At 46.5% G+C, this 15694-nt stretch overlaps 1 protein-coding gene across 2 annotated transcripts in view; it reads right to left on the bottom strand.

Annotated features, from left to right (window-relative positions):
- Positions 1 to 13381, bottom strand: part of RASGEF1C (RasGEF domain family member 1C) — a 70965-nt gene extending 57584 nt beyond the window's left edge. Inside the window, exons 1-2 of one of the 2 annotated variants that reach the window (XM_021552241.3) lie at positions 13251 to 13363; positions 11223 to 11364 (exon numbers count right to left, since the gene is read on the bottom strand). The gene's annotated coding sequence lies outside the window, so the exon portion shown is untranslated. Of the gene's footprint in view, positions 1 to 11222; positions 11365 to 13250 lie in introns of both variants that reach the window. The other variant, XM_021552242.3, reaches the window with a different exon arrangement.
- Between the last annotated feature and the right edge of the window lie 2313 nt (positions 13382 to 15694).

Raw genomic sequence — 15694 nt, 5'->3', positions numbered from 1 at the left:
CATGCACACACCTACATGTGCATCTTCTGTTAATGCTTAAAGCAATACTTGAATCCTTTAATATTCTCTTCAAGGCCTTTTACAATTTTCCCCACAATGCTATTTAGACTAGCAATTAACCCCCTTGAAACACCACGGCTGCCCAACGCTCTCACAGCAGCACTCGGAGACAGGACAATGTGACAGAAACACACACTCATGTCCTCACATGCAGGTATGAAGTCCTAGCTTGCCCACAACCATGTTTTTGTTAACTTGTCTAGGGATGAAGACCCTTGGTTATTCACAGCTCTGCCTACCCTCCTTTGTTTTGGTAGATCAGAGCAAGAGTACTGAGTCATGCTGGCAGAGCCATCATTCCTTCTCCAGTGATGTCCGAGTGCCACCAGGTAACACTCACAGAACGACCTGGGCTGTGCAGCAGCAGCACAGCGTGCAGGGTGCTGGAGCAGCTGGCACACATCGTGCCCCTCACCCCTCCAAACGTGCCAGCCCTGAAGTGGCAGCAGGATTTCCATTTCCAGGGCTGGTTTCATGCTGCCAACCACCCTGAGGCATGGACGTGGGCAGCAGATTAACCTGCCACAGACAGGACACAGCTGAAGTCTCCAAAGTCGTGTCCTCCCTGCAGCTCATGCCAGGACAGCTGGGGCAACTCCACAAGTGAGAGTGGAGCATGCAGACATTGCTCAGAACCTCAGTTTGCAGTCAGCCTTCCAGGGAACTACTTGTGTATCTATGAAGTCTCCAGGAGCAAACTGGTTCTCACCTGTAGGAAACCAAGAGTAGAAACTGTCCTCCCACAAGCCGTGGCTGCCCAGGTGTTCCTGCTGAGAGCAAATCTTTGACTCCAGGTGGATTTTAAACTGAAGTTCACCCACAGTGACCTGTTTGGAAAAGTATTCCCTAATGTGCTTTTGTCTATGGGGATAAATGCACATTTCTGCTTAAAAACAGAGACTCTTCTGATCAAAGGAACTGGAACTTCTACACTACATAAAGCATCACAAACCAAAATACACTTTTCCTATTATGAGCATGAAAAAAAAGAGAAACCTTCCTACGTAAACATGATAGAACAGACACTCAAGTCACATACTAAGCATTTTTCAGTGGTTTGGGAAAGAAAAGAAATACAAAATGTGAAGTTAATATTCCTACTGGAATGAGATGAAAGATATTATTTTACGCCCTACTTGAAACATCATAGTAATTTCCATCTGCCCTAATAAAAATAAATCAGCAGCTGATCTTCCATGCATTACAATTACCATTTCATGCCACAGCCACAATGCTTCCGAGATGCATTTGCCCTTTGGAACTCCTGCCACAAATAGAGCCAAATTTAGGGACTGCTAAGTGCAAAAATTTATAACACCAATTCTTTGAGGACACTGTGATGTAGGAAATGCAATGTGGGCAGCTAGAAAAAAGCATCCAGAGAAACCCTAAGTAAAGATTTTTAAGAGGAAAAAAATTAGAACTGAACAACTGAAAAAAAGAAAAAAATCATCTTGCATGGTACCAACTGTTGGGTGACCCGCAGAGAGAGCCCAGTTTGGAGCACACTCATCAGCCAGACAGGAATTAATGAATTCCCAAGCAGCCCCCCCTGCCTGCAGCTCAGCCTCTTGTAAAGATGCTCATTTGCAGAGCACGACACAACTTGCTGTTAGACAGGAGACGTTCAGTATTCATTAACCAAAAGAGCCCCCACTTTGTGCTGCTGCTGCCTGCAGTACAGATCACCCTCCCATGGGTTTTATCAATCCCGTCACTCACTGTCCCAGGAACGTGAGCCTCGAATGCAGCAACACTCCCAGCCCTCAGCTGGGGCAGAGCCCAAAGCTGGGAACCTGCAACCACTCTTTGAGCAACTCAAACAGAAAATGCTGGAAACACAAAAGGTTTAATCTCAAATTTGCATATAGCAACTTATCCTCGCAATAGTTCACTGCTAAAAAAAGAGGCTACATGAAAAGGGAGAATTGAAATGGGCAGCTGCACGTTGGGAGATTTACTCCAAACCCTCCCAGGAAACCTCTGGAAGCTTGCAAGCACATGCTTTTCTATTACAGCCCAGGACAGTAATACATTCAACTGTGCTAAAGCAGAAGTGTCAGGCACAGAGATTTAAGGAGATAATACAGTGAAGGCTCAGGGACTAGATAAAATAATAAAAAGTTGCAGGCAAAAGCTGCTTCTTGCTTGCTTTTTACTACCAGTTGTCCCTGTTGTATTGGATAGGGAAGGCAAGCACAACAGCTTCAGCAGGAGTGGTGGCGGGGGTAACCTTCTCCTTGGCTGCCCAAATCCAAACCCAGATTGTCCCTGAGCACCCCTGTTCTTCTGGCTCAAAAAACCAGCTCTGGTCACCAATGCAAACGTCTGCACCCAGCAGAATGGGGCACCAGGTGTACAGGGGTGCAACCTGCTCCAGCCAGCACTGTCAGGTGGAAATCTACATTGCTTTACAGGTTGACCACAGCCTTGGATTCTGCTGTGTCTGATGAGCTCTGCAGCACGTCTTGGCAACACACAGATTATCCAAGAAGCTCAGTAAAACATGGCTAAGAAATGCCAAGGTATAGTAGAGACCCAACAGCACATTAACTGTCAAAAAAGCCCCAAAAACCAAAAAAAACCAAAACAGCCACCCTGCCTTCCCTGCTTTCAAACTTCTGGAAGCCATGCAGGAAAGATCTTCATGGCCACCAGTTACAGGCTTGGTGCCTGTAACTCAGTCCCACAGGTCACTCTGGGAAAGCCCAGCAAACTGCAAAGCCCCACAGCCACCCCCATTCCAGCAGCTGCCCCAGCGCTGGGAGCACCTGGGCACACACACCTGCCTCTGCTGGGAGCCTGGAAATGCTCCCTGCAGGACACTGGAAACGCTCCCTGCAGGACACTGCTTGGCCAAATAGGTTTGTCACTGTCTTCCAAATAACTCACATGAATGTCTTTCATTTTTCAAGCGGTGCCATGAAACATGGGGCTGCACATACCACTGACATATTTCACTAATACAATCCAGCAGCAGCATATGAGGAGTATTTATACAGGCCTTTATTATTTTTTATGAAAGGTAAAAGACCCTCTTGGAGACGTGGTGATTTGTGTTGACAGCATCTTTGTTTTTAAAAAAAAAAAAGCAATAGGGGAGGGTTGGAGGCTTTGCAAGTCTAACCCATGGGTAAAAAAATCCTCCAGTCCTGTTACAGGGAAAAACCCAAGCATTCTCTTCTTCCCCTGTTTTTATTGTCATTCATTTTACAAGCTGGTCTTATTAAACTTGTTACTTAACACAGTAATTAGTAGAAATAAAAAGATACATATAAATAAAATTCAGGCATTGACTCTAATTAAGTCTCCTTAAGTGTTATTTTACTAGTTGGGGTGGAGCAATTTTGTCATGATTGAAATGTTGAGGAACAATTAAGTAGAATGCAGCTTTAATTCCTTCCTGATCTCCTGACAAAAGCCAATAAACATTCAAACCCGTGTGAGAGAAACCAAAACCAATTAGAGCAATGTGACACTGCATGTGTCCTCACCAGGTGAAAAGCCAAGCTGGGATGGTTGGAGACCTCAAGTATTTGGAGCTTTAACTGGTGCCAGCAGTAATGCTCTGGGGCAGGGAGCAGTGCCAGGTCTGTGTGGGGTTTGTTTGCCCTCCCCAGGAAGGACAAGGGCACAGAGTGGCCCAAAGGATGTGAGATGCACAACTCGTGGGACCAGTCTGGCTGTTAGGGTGCCAACACTTAACTCTTGTGCTCTGACCCATCACACTGCAGCCACTGGACGAGTCTCAGAATCTCACTGTCCCTGTTTCTATCACAGATGGAAACCAGCCTGTCTCCAACATGGAAGGACTTTGATAAATGCAGTCATTATCACCAGACACTACTACCAGAAAACTGCAAATCAAGCCCCTGGAATCTGATTAAATTAAATCAATGAGAATTATACCATTAATTCATCAGAAAGCTCAAAACTAATAGGAAATTGTTTCTATTGACTGCAAACTCCTTCCATGGAGCTGCCTGGCGGTGCCCCCGCTATGGAACTGCCCAGCTGCACCTCGGCTGCTCCATTTGTCATCTCAATGCACCATTTGTTCCCCCAAACACAGATCAGCTTACACAAAGCAGTTGTCATGCTTCTTCCAGTCCCCACCATCTCAAGCACTTTGCACATTCCCCTCCACACGTGCTCATAAAAATCACTTGCCATAAGAGCTTTAAATGGGGGCTTGTCAAAACATCAAGATGGAAGGTGTGCAGGAGAGAACCTCTGGTTTCTTGTGGTCTTTACTGAAACACCCAAACACACAGCCTGGTACCAACAGGCTTTTCTTTCACAACATACCCCTGAGATGTGGCTGTAAAGAAGAATCCTGATGGAAGGGAAGGGAGACACAACAACCTTATAAGGAAATTTCACACATATAAAAGCCTACAAAAAAGTAAAACCCGGATACCTGCAACAGAAACCATCAGGAAGTGATTTAAGGCAATTTGGAAATATCATTGCAGTGGCTGGTTGAACACCTTTAGAATATAAATATTCAGCAGTCTATTTACAGTTCAAGGGAAAAGGTTTCCACTTCTCCCAACCCACGGCAGGGCAAAGTCTATTCTCAGTGAGGAACATAAATTTTGAGAAACCCCAACAGACATGAAGAAGCCATTGGCTTTATCTCAGTTTAACTGATTTCAGGAAACTTAAGCAATACTCAAGACAAGAGCTCTCAATCTCAAAGTCACTCAAGCCCTGCTAGACCTGCTATTGTGTAGACAGCAATTGCTGATTTATTTGACTGCAAAGTGCTGTGGATCAAGCCTTAGTATTTGCTAATATCTCTCCTGGAATTGGCCTTTAATGGCCCGATTCAACTACTATTACTGAGAAAAGGACAATGACCATTTCCTTCAACAGAGTTGGATGAAGTTGTATCAGCAGCTGAACTGGAAAAATAAAACATTTGAACCAATTAGTTTTACTGCTAAGATATTTAGCACACATTTTATCTGATATGAAAAATTCAAATCTAGAGCTAAACCAAAGAAATTATAGTAGTTTCCAGATTAAAAAGAAAGGTGTTGAGAAGTGGAAATCCACCTCTCAATCCCTTGGGTGCAATTCAGAAGTAACCCTGGTGAAACCAGAGCAGCTCCAGGAGCATAAATACGAAGTGACAGGGAAATCCAGCCTACTATTCACATCACATATTCCATGGTTCTTTCTATTTCACAGTAATACACCAAGTTAAGCTGCTTATTAGATGGGCACATTCTCCTAACGGCAGCCAGGCTTGTATGTTATGTTGGGCTTGCCATCAGTACTGACCGCCCTTTAATCCTAATTCTGATGTCATTTGTGGTTCCACCTCAGAAAATCCTTGCTTTAATACACAAATGGGATCGTTGTTAGCACTGCTGCAGCCCAGAAGAGGGGCATGTCAGTAATGCCACAAGAGGACTCGCAGGAACCATCCCTATTTATATAACCCTCCTGCACAACAATGTATACAATCCTAACAATCTATGGTTTCAAATACTTCTGTTGGCCACAGCACATCCTTTGGCAAATAATGATCTTTCTAAAATGACCTGATAGCAGCTAATAACTGCCACAAAGCATAAAAAGACTGTGGTACAGAAGGTCTTTTATGGAATGAAAAAAAAAAACAACCAGATTTTTATTAGCAGAATCACTAATGGACACAGAGTCCTCATGTGATTCATTTACTTTTAGGAAATGCCTGGTATCAGATAATGAAATTATCTCACAAAACAAAAACAACCCCCAAAACAGCACTTTCAAAAAGCACTCTGCAGTTTGGCAGCTCGTGAATGAAACACTCCGTAGGTGTTTGTGTACATTTATAATTTACTACACCACATTAAGAAATAAGACAACGGCAAACGACAAGCTGCTGCTCTGCCAGCTGTGTACACTGTGCAGTGATATCTTCCACCAGGGCTAAGCCATCCTCACTTCCAACCTTCCAGTTGGGAGAAAGACAGAAGGATCCAAAGGGTCCCGACCAGTTCCAGCGACTGAGTAACAAATGGCAGCAACTCTGCCTTCATAAAGTTCTGAAGCAATACACACTGAAATGCTGTATAGTGTTGCACATGCCAGGAGCAGAAGCACAAATCCCACCCCTGATAGAGAGCATCACACCTGCTCCAGACCTTGCTTTGATCCTGCAGCCAAAACTTGTATAAAATCACTGCTAATCTCACACAGAGGAGATATCTGAATCTGGCAGCTCACACAGGATCAGGTTCAGCCCTTCTGGAACAAAGCACCAAACTCAGCCAGTCAGACACCCAGCTTTACACATGTTCCCAGCTCAGAGAGAAATCTCCAGGTGCAGTTTTCAGCACCTAATTTATCCTACAAAACACAGCAAGGCAATCTTTTCATTACGGCCTCGCCAGGAGAAGACTCAGTGTAACTGTGCAGAAGTGCCTCACAGGATATTTTCTGTAACACTTTCACCTGCTCTTGATCTTCCTACCTGAATTTCTCTATTGGGCCCACTGTTTGCAGTTGCACCTGTAACCCTGGTGAATTATTCCATGCTGGTTGAATCCTAAGTGACCCATGTAACCATAACCCCAAACTCTTTCTGCACCCGGATAGGGAGGGTCTGAAACTGAAACTGCAGAGTTTCAGTTCCATGAACAAGTTGTCAGAATTGAATGAAGCAATGGAAAAGACTGAAGAGCTCAACAGTCATCTTTTCTCTCTGCAGACCCACTGATTACACTCAGCATCTTGTCTGTGCTCCAGTTTCAGTACAGCTCCTGGCAGCAATCCAGGGAGAGCCACGGATCCCTGATGCTCTCAGAGGGCACCTCCTCCAGTCCACAGGGCACAGCAGGGGATTGTCTGAAGACATTCCTTGCCCAGCTTCCACACCCCTGCACAATCCCCATTCCTACACCCTGTCCCGAGCTCCAGCCCTGCAGAAAGCATCAGACCTTTTGACAGCACCCATGTGGAACATCCCAACTTCCTGCACTTGTGGCTTTCTCTTCTATTTGTTTTTAAGCTGTGGAAGGTAGGTGGAACGTGATCCCCAAGCCAGGTGACCAGGCTGAAAATGGTGTAGGATGTTTATACACATGCATTGGAACAGCCTACACGTACACATTCCAAACAGCTGTAATCAGGAAATGAGCCATGAAATGTGTAAGCAGCAGCACATTAATAATCTGTTTTATAGCTTAAATTAGAATCTTTGGAATTTCACAGCCAGACACTTTTAAATAGGTCAAAAATGCAGTAATCACACTTAATGATCACACTGTGATGTGCACCGCATCAGAGCTGGGAGTGAGGAAACCTGAGCAGAATGGATATGAACTACTGGCACGCTCAAAAAAGCATTGAACGAACCTCAAGAACAAAACATGCAACTCAGGCACCAAGTTTTTTATCTTTTGATCCTGCTCATCAGAAATGAGGTGTGAGATTTCATGTGATCAGACAACAAATGCTGATCTCTGTATTTTCATTTTAGTTAGCACTGCAGATTAGCAAAGAATTTGACCACTTACAAGTAGTGAGGATTTAGTGATGTTAACAAAGCCTTTCCCATTTGAGAAACATGATTTACAAACGAACCTGCCCACGCACATGTCACCCCCAGAGCACAGACTTAAAACACATTCCTGGGTATAAGCATTTGGGTTTCTTTTAAAGAAAAGAACAAGAATCCACAGATCAGTCTCAGTAATCTTTTAGTCTCCAAACCAGGGAAACCCTTCACAATTTTGCTAAATTTAGACACATGCTTATGTTCTCTCTATACCAACTTGATTTGAGGTACAATAAACCTGATGGAAAAACTGAATAAAGAGTGAGAATTTCAGAAAAAGATGCAGTCATTAATTAATTAATCCGGTCCTGTCAAGCTACTGAGGCATAACCAAAAAGGCAAACTAGAAAAAAAAAAAAATCAGCTATATTCTGTGAAAACAAAGTCAATGTTTGTCTACTGCAAAAGTACAAAGTCAGCAGGGGAGACTGCTTGGAAGCTTGAAAGAAAGCAGTAGAGAAATGTTTTTTTGGTTTCTTTTTTCCTCCAGTCAAACTGGGCTTCTTCTAAAAAACAAAGCAAAGCAAAGCAAAAGATGAAAGGCCTTCTCTTCTGAAGCCAAAGATGAAGAATACAAAGAATATTAATGACTAACAAGTCTGTCTGTAAATGCCATGAGCTTAGCTGTAGAAGGGACTAAAAGGAAGAACAGAACTGCTATTAACTAATAAGTTTCTGATCTAACAAGCAGTGATGAAGGCTGATTGGGTCATTTATGGAAGGGAATATTAGTTCAGAAGAACACAAGCTCCCTACAGAGGATAAAAGGAAAGAAGAAAAGATGCCATTATATACATGCAAAAGCTCAGGATGGCTCATTCACCCAGCACATAAAGGTAGTAAATTCCCAATTAGGGCTTGTCTGTCCCTCATATGTTACTGTGCAGGTACAGCAGATGGCTGTCTTATGGAAAACGAGAATTGTGCAAATTCGTCACCAGTCTTGTATTACAGAACAGTGGATTTTGATGAATTGCATTTCCTAAAGGAAAAATGCAATAAACACAGAACCTTGCCTTTGTCACAGCAAGTGTCCTGGAATCCTGCAGTGGTCCAGGAGGATCTCATGCACCAGGGACAAGGGAGGGAGTCAGGCACTGGCCTTCCACCTCTGAACAGGCATGGTGAGACCAGTGCAAAGCCTGTCCTTCTGTGCTCAAAGTTTGCCCGTTCTCTTTCAAGACATTCTTCTAATGTAAGCAAGTGAAATACAATAAAACAAGGATGATTAAAAACAACCACCTCAGAGTCAAAAGTGACACCACGCCAAGTTCAGATTTGGAAACTGATTCATTTGCCAGCTCATAGGCACACACACCTAGTGTGTCTATATTTATATTCATGGACTCAGGCTCCCTGCTTGGTAGAGGCACTATGAGTATTTTTAAATCAGCAAGAAATCAAAAATCACTGTACTTAGAGAAGATGGAAAAATTCCCTTTTCTCTAAGCTCAGATTAGAGGACTCTTGACGCATCAGCTCTGCCTGTAGCATCCAGCAAGGCTGAGAGCCAGCACGGACACACAATTCACTCTGAGATTCCTTCCCTTAACAGGCCACTGCTCACTCCTGCAGACAGGCTGCATTTTGTATTGCAGCCTGATCCAGCAGCTGATATGAGAAGCTTCTGTGTCAGGATGGAAATCTGGGAAGCATCCTGGCAGTGTGAGAGATGGCAATGCTGGACCCAGTACTGGCACCGTGCTGCTGCCTCTTCCAGGCTGGGAATTCAAAGCCCACGTTCAATGCCCAGCTTTGTCCATAACCCACAGTGGTCTCAGGAGATCACCAAACTCTCTCAGCATCCCCTTATGGAAAAGGGGGATAACAACACGTCTCAGCAGCATCACAAAGGTTTGTTAGTGCTTTGTAAGCACTTTGTAGATAAGCAACATCAAGACAGCAGTTAGCAGAGGGATTTAGGGCACAGACAGACATAAATCCAAAATACTCATATCATATACTTCTTTCAGACAAGCATAGCAGCAGATCAGCTCCCTGCATTTAGTGGTTGTGAGCTCCATCCTCTCAACAGACTGAGCACTCTGCCTTTGATCCAAAAAATGAGTCAGTGGAGAATATTCACATGTTTAATGTTAATCTTGTGCTTAAATTCTCTGAATCTATAAAGAAAGTAAAAGAGAAAAGTGTTCCCCAGCTCCAAAACAAACATGAATTCCCAGAAGCTATATTTAGGACATGAGCAAACATTTGGCCAGCAAAGGAAAAGCCTTCAGTATACACCTGCTAAGCTTTTGCATCCCTCAGGAAACCTGCAGTTGGGAAAAGTGTCCAGAGTGAGTTTACTTAGACAAAACCTTCCTAAAATAACCAGAATGGTGATGTTTGAAAGAAGCATCCCAGAGCATGTGACCTACTATTCTTACACACACAGAGAGCAGTCCTTGAGCAAGGAATTCAGAAAACAGAATACATGAAATTAATTAAGAAATTCACCACACAGATTCGAACTTCTGACTAGGAATTTATAGTAGCAAAAGAATGCATTCATTTATTAACTACCTACTGTAAGAGAAGAGGCATTCCTCAGAGGACAGCATTGCTACCCACTCCTCACAAATTTCATATGCCTTCAGCAGCATCTAGAAAGCATCTTCTCGTAACTGTGTCGGAAAGGAAGAATATTGAGCAAAAGGAATGGAATCCCCTTAAAGCCTTGCTCATTTTCAGCACATGCTGCTCTCTCATCCTCAGTATCTGAAGCATCTAACTCAGTTTACATCCTGCTAAACTGGGCTAGCTAATGGCTTGGGGCTACCAGTCTGCTAAATCAGCCAGCCAGAGTGTCCAGGAGTCTCTGCTCTCGCACCAGCCCCACCCTGACCTGGTCATCCTGAGCCCTCTCCTGCAGATGGATCAGCTCTGTGGAGAGGGGCCAGAGCTCCTCTGGGGCAGGTGAGCTCTGCAGTGTGACCTGCAGGGACCTGCAGCGTGAGGATGCAGCGAGCCCCACGCAGTCAGACGCTCCTGCAGAGCAGAGACTTCCCAAGCACAGCAGCAGCCTGGCCACAGCCCGGCCAGACGAGCATCTGCAGCTACACATATAGCTGCCTTCCAGAGATGCATTTCAAAACCCTGCTAAACAAGCATGTATAGCACAAAAACCCTCAGGCAACCAAAGGGCCACTGTGCAGAGCTTCATTGCTGTAGCAGACCCATAAACATTATCCAGCTTAGTCACAGCAACATCACGTTTTGCCAGCGATGTGAAAAGTACAAATCACTCTCTCACCAGCATAAATTTTCCGAGAAGTTAAATAAGGCTGCTAATTATTTCTAAGCATTTTTAAATAATCCTTCAAGATTACTGTCCTCAAATTTGATTTAAAAATTTTATAAATATTTTCAACCAAACATCATTAGATTAAATTGACTTGATGGTATAAAATAACCATTTTCTTAAATAAAGTCTTTTTGGGAAGCGTGTTGTAGTTTAACAGTACACAGCACTTTTACCTTAATAAACCAGAGGGAGCTGTACTAGTCACACCTTACAAATGGTTAACAAGGTGTTTATCTTCCTTGTTTGGCTGAATTAGAACTACACAAAATGCCCTGACTCAAAGGAAGCAGAACAAATCCCTACCTTCACCTGCCGTGGGGGATGGAATTAGAATGCTGGGTGAGGCTGTAAGAAGTCCAAGGGAAGTTAAGACACCACAAGGAATCCTGGTTATATTTCTCCACCTCTTTTGCAAGACATTTTGCTGTCCCGAGGTTTGCAGACACTACAAAACAACACAAAGTTGACTGCTTGCAGTTATCAGCATGATCTGACAGACCCACCACTGGAGAAGCCCTCTGGAGAGGGCTGAAAGCCCCAGAGGACACCTCCATGACTTTCACCAATTCCCTGGAGGAGGAAGCACTGTCTCTATGATGGGGTAAGCTAGCAGGCATAACTCCAAGCCTGTGCATCTCTCACAATAAGCTCAGACCTCTCAGACATCTCCGGTGCCTTGGCTTTGTTCAGAGCCTCCAGGCACTTTCCCCTTGCTGGAGCTTTGACTCTTCCTTTGCTTTTTCATTGAAGTACACAAAGAGCCAGAGTGCAACAAAGAAATGCACTCCCCATCCTCACTCCTGCACCAAGTCATCCCCCCCATCCCTCAAAGGCAGCCCACCCCTTCTCCCATCCCTAACAAACCAGTGAGATTAAAAAAGTCCTGGGAAACAGAGCACCAGCAAGGGGCATCTTTCAGTGCTCAGAAGGGCAGACACACCTCCAGGAACGAGCTGCCACTGGCTGCACCACAGAGCACAGGTATCCCACAGCAAGAGCTGAACCTGGGCAAGGACTGCTGGATACACCTTTTCAGCTACACTGGCTTGAGAACAATAATTAAATTGCAGCCTAATTTCCTCCTGATCTACAGCTCTAACTCCTTAGTGACTCCTATTAAGCCAATTCCCAATTGTGGTATCACTCTGGGCATTTGCCTTAAATAAGGAGCCCGGGAAGGCACTAAAAAACAATAACTATCTTTTTATGTGGAAAATACATGCCCAGAAAATTTCTCCCGTGGAATACAAACGTCAGTATTTCAGGTGTCAGTAACATCATATGATGTGCCATCACCACCCTACTCAACACATGGGCAGAGACCATCAAGTCTAGAGAATACAATCAAAGCATAAATGGTTCCTCCTCTGCACTTCTCTTTTTCCTCGTCATCTCCCAGTGTTTAATGCTGTGCCAGAGGGAACAGTGCCCAGCGTGGGTCTTCAAACAGCCACCAAAACACCCAAGGCTATGCAATGTCACCCAGGAATACCGTGGGCATTAAACCACCACGGGCTGAGGAGGTCTGTGCAGCTGCTCCCCTGTCCTGCTAATTGGGTACTGTGGACACGCTCACGCCGTAAGCACATCTTTGACATAACACAGCATGACAATTTTTCCAGAGTCACAGAAATGCAGAGCATACAAATAAACCTGAATGCCGAAACCATTTCATTGTTCATAAGAATATGCACGCTGCACCTGTTACGACCAAGGGCACTGTCTATGCTTTGAAGCTGATTATTTCAACCTCTAACAAGCCTCTCTGTCTTAGAGGACTGTTAAACTCCAGGAGTTAATAAATCACAACAAAATTATTTTGCAAAAACAAATCATTACCGAATATACAGGGAGAGATCTTTAAATGTAAGGTAAATAAAACAATCCTCAAACTGACATTCTCCTCCCAGCTTCTCACAGACACTGGGTCAATTTAAATCAAATTTAACCGAAACAAAATAACTCTAAAATTGATACCGGTAAAGTCCTACCCTGAAACAAATGTTCGGGAGCCCAATTGCAACCCCAGCCCGGGACTCCCGGTAGAGGAGGGCAGGACGAGCGGGGCGCGCTCGCCAAGCCCCGTCCCGGCGGAGGGAGCAGCTCCGCAGCCCGGGGGGAGCCGGGGCCGCCGCGGGGAGCAGGTGGCACAGCCGGTCCCGCAGCCCAGCCCCGGCACGCGTGGGGCGCCGGCACGGGGGGGATTCTTCGCGGGGAGAAGGAGCCGGAGCAGCGCGGCAGAGGAGCGGCAGAGGAGCGGCAGAGGAGCGGCAGAGGAGCGGCAGCGCGGTGCGGGCAGGGCGCGGCGGAGGGGACGGGACCGGCACTCACCGAGCTACGCGCGGCTGCTGCTGCCCCCGCTGCCGTCCATGCGGGCGGCGGGGCGACGGGAGCCCGCTGCGGGCCACGGCCGCCCCGCGATCCGCCGCATCTGCCCGGCGCCGCCGCCGCGGAGGAGGAGGATGAGGAGGAGGAGGAAGAGCGGAGCGCGCCGCCCCGGAGCCCCGCACAGCCCGGCCGCAGAGCGCCGCCTGCCCGCCGCGCCGGGATGGGATGGCGAGGGAAGGGTCCGGATGGGATGGGATGGGCTCCCGGCGGGCGCGGGGGCCCGGCCGCGGGGGCAGGTGCAGCCGCCCGGGGCGGGGGGCGGCGCGGAGCCGGAGCCGGGCGCGGCCCCGGGGCGGCGCAGCTGCCGGAGCGGGGCTGGCGGCGGCCGTGCGCGGAACGGGGGCGAGGAGCGGCTGGGAGCGCCTGTGTGTAACGTGGCCAGGCGCGAATCCGCCCCGCGAGGGCTTTTAATGAAGTACAGATGTTCCCTAATATAATTATATCGTCCTCTCCCCGATAATTGGCTTTGGCAGCCGCGCTGATCGAATCCCCCCGCGCGGCTGCCGTGCGCTCCCCCCGCCGGCTCCGCAGAGCCGGGGCCGCCCCCGACACCGCGCCCGGGCACTGCCCTGGGGACCCCGCATGGCCAGGGCCCTGCTCCCGAGAACCCGCGTTCGGACACCTGCGATTTTTCAGTCTCACAGCAGGCGAAGATGAGAGACAATGCTTATTTACTTATTTCTTCAAGTGTGTGTCCTCAGCGAGCATGGGCTTAACTGGACTGCCCGTAGCCAGAGAGGATGAAACGCCGTGGTTATAGGATGGAAAGGTTATTGCGCACACTGGGGAAGGAAGGAGCTTGTTCTTGAACAGGAGCTCGGCAGCAGAGGATGTCCTGACTGCCTGAGCAGGACCAGCACCCCCTGTGCAGCTCCCTCGCTGTACCTGTGCTCTCAACTGGCCAGGTGAGCTGCAGATGGTTAAAACACCCTGGTTCTCCCCAGCTTGGTTTGTCTTTAGGGAAATTGCCAATGAGGACACGCTAATACAAGTCAGATGTGTGGGCGTTTTATGCATCTATGTGAGGAAAATGGATCAAGCCCACAAATTCATCTTGCAGAGGATAAGCAGCCAACACAAGGTAATGATTTCTAGTCCCTACAGGCCCCAGACCACACTGCTTTCACCCGATGACTCAAAGCTGAAACCCAGCCATGCCATTCCTGCTGACACCTGGACACTACAAGGTGTGTAAATACTTCAGATAAGCAGGATTAGGGAATTCTTTTAGCCCGGGGTTGCAGAGGGGAGCTGCAGACAGCTGACACATCTGTACTTCTGTCAGCTTGGGCAGTGTCTAAGGGGATGGGCAGTCCTGCTTGTTAACACAAAGTGCAGGGTGGAAGTCAGCTCCACCATCCCAAAAAGAGATTCTGTCCTGCCCAGTCCAGGATCTTAACCACCAGCTCCTATCAATTTAAGTGAAGGCAAAAGACTACAGTTCTTTCAATAAATTACAAACTTTTCACCCCGAGCCCACAATAGTCGTGCTGCCATTTTATATTTACCAGTGGTACCTAGGTGGCACCTGTGAACAGAGAAGCATTTTGGACCTACGGAAAGGGTAAAGGGGTGTCTCTATGCAGAGTCTGGAGCTACATCAGTGTTAATTCTGGTCTCAGCATGAGGAGCTCTGCCTTTGCCTCAGCAAGAACAGTAAAATTGTTTTCACAAGAAAACCTGTGCTCTGCAGATTCCTGAGGGACCAAAACAGATAGAGGGTTTCACAAGCTGGGTAGGACATGGAGCATCCTTGGTTTGCCTTCAGCTGGGCCTCTTTGGGGTTTTGCTCACCCTGGCATACACCCATGGCTGCTCAGGAGACAGAGAATCCAACACAATCACAGAGATATAAGAGATGCTGGTCTTCCAGACACTATTTTTGATGTCTGCTGTTTGTTCTTGATTCAGTTCTGGTCCCAGGGTGAAGGCATGGGGAAGGTGCAGTGTGTGGTCCCTGAGAGCAGATGCTTCTGCAGAGGATGGCTTAGGAGGCCAGATGGGGACAAAGAAACGAAGACTATCTTTTCCTCCATTTTCCCTTCAGCTGTAGTAGAATCTTTTCTTAGAAGGATATAAATATAGAAGAAGTGAGGGAAGCACAAAAGCAATACAACCTGGAACAACATGACTCGAAACAGAGGACAAGCAACCTGACAGACTGACTCTGCAATTTCTCTTTCAAGCTCTTTTCTTTAAATGCTTTTTTTTTTTCATTTTAAAAAACCAGTCCATCATAATTACAAGCTCTCACTTAGACTTCCCAATCTTCCTTTAACACCAACACAGAAATTACTTCACAGAGAACTACCTAGTTTAGTTTTCCCTCAAGGGCAGATGCAGGAGAGCATTCACCTTAGCAGAGGAGCTCTCCAGTGAAGGTACAA

The sequence above is a fragment of the Lonchura striata genome, chromosome 15, assembly GCF_046129695.1.
Source record: "Lonchura striata isolate bLonStr1 chromosome 15, bLonStr1.mat, whole genome shotgun sequence".
Taxonomy (NCBI): Eukaryota; Metazoa; Chordata; class Aves; order Passeriformes; family Estrildidae; genus Lonchura; species Lonchura striata.
The sequence above is the reverse complement of the archived record's forward strand: the minus strand, read 5'-3'. Positions and strand labels throughout refer to the sequence as shown.